Source organism: Tupaia chinensis, unplaced genomic scaffold, assembly GCF_000334495.1.
Source record: "Tupaia chinensis unplaced genomic scaffold, TupChi_1.0 Scaffold000354_1, whole genome shotgun sequence".
In the NCBI taxonomy this organism is placed as follows: domain Eukaryota; kingdom Metazoa; phylum Chordata; class Mammalia; order Scandentia; family Tupaiidae; genus Tupaia; species Tupaia belangeri.
Window position 1 is genome coordinate 8,725,224 of NW_006159849.1, and position 744 is coordinate 8,725,967.

Here is a 744-nt window from a genome sequence, read left to right on the forward strand (position 1 = left end):
ACTATTTGATAGGGTGCGTGTGGTCGCCAGAAAGACAGAGAGAGACAGAGAGATAGAAAGCGAGAAATCACTTCCTGGGGGAGATGGCCATGCCGCAATCCCTTCTCCTCCATTCTCCTCTCAGGATCTTGGGCATGCACCCGACGTGAGTTTAAGCTGCCAGGTCCGGGACTCAAACCACGGTCGAGTACATGACAGTCCAGCGACATAGCAATTATGCTAACTGCTGGTCCCCTGGCTTTAAATTTTAAGCAAAGTTCCTTAGCAATTCTTTGATTTATTAAAGCTAAAATTATTTTTCTTGAAATGAAAAATATACCTATTTAATGACCATAGTAAGCTATATAACATCAGCTAGGTGCATATAGTATATTCATTCTACTCAGAGTTTCATGCCTAAAGTCAGACATGTATTCACAGATATGTATACACCAGCTGAACTTGCTAAAGAAAGTAGTTAGATTAAAAAATTTTGTGAATTGGCACCAGCAATTGGCGTAATGGCTATGTCGCTGGATCCCCTTGTAGTCGACCACGGTTTGAGTCCCAGACCTGGTGGCTTAAACTCATGCTGGGGACGTGTGTGTGTGTGTGTGTGTGTGCCCAAGATCCTGAGAGGAGAATGGAGGAGAAGGGATTGCAGTGTGGCCATCTCCCTGGGGGATGATTTCTCGCTATCTCTGTCTCTGTCTTTCTGGTGAGCGCACACACCCTATAACAAAAACCTCTTCAAAAAAAAAAAAA